This window comes from Sinocyclocheilus rhinocerous, unplaced genomic scaffold (genome assembly GCF_001515625.1).
Source record: "Sinocyclocheilus rhinocerous isolate Xijiao unplaced genomic scaffold, SAMN03320098_v1.1 C33961273, whole genome shotgun sequence".
NCBI classification, from domain to species: domain Eukaryota; kingdom Metazoa; phylum Chordata; class Actinopteri; order Cypriniformes; family Cyprinidae; genus Sinocyclocheilus; species Sinocyclocheilus rhinocerous.
Window position 1 is genome coordinate 1 of NW_015676711.1, and position 205 is coordinate 205.

Genomic DNA, 205 nt, shown 5'->3' on the forward strand with positions numbered 1-205 from the left:
GGAAACAGAGGGGAGAATTTGGCTGCACGACCTGAGTGCAGGACTACGCTCCCTTCTGGTGCTCACTGCTGACAAAAAGAAATTTGGATCGGGTCCTGCGCAAATTGGTGGCTAAACAGGCCCCACCGAGATTTGAACTCGGATCGCTGGATTCAGAGTACAGAGTGCTAACCATTACACCATGGAACCAAAACGAAAGCAGCTA

The 205-nt window shown here is 50.7% G+C and overlaps 1 non-coding gene across 1 annotated transcript; it reads right to left on the reverse strand.

Annotated features, from left to right (window-relative positions):
* Window positions 1-117: 117 nt before the first annotated feature.
* trnaq-cug (transfer RNA glutamine (anticodon CUG)) lies at window positions 118-189 on the reverse strand. Its single transcript has one exon. It is a non-coding gene; the product is annotated as a tRNA-Gln (tRNA).
* Between the last annotated feature and the right edge of the window lie 16 nt (window positions 190-205).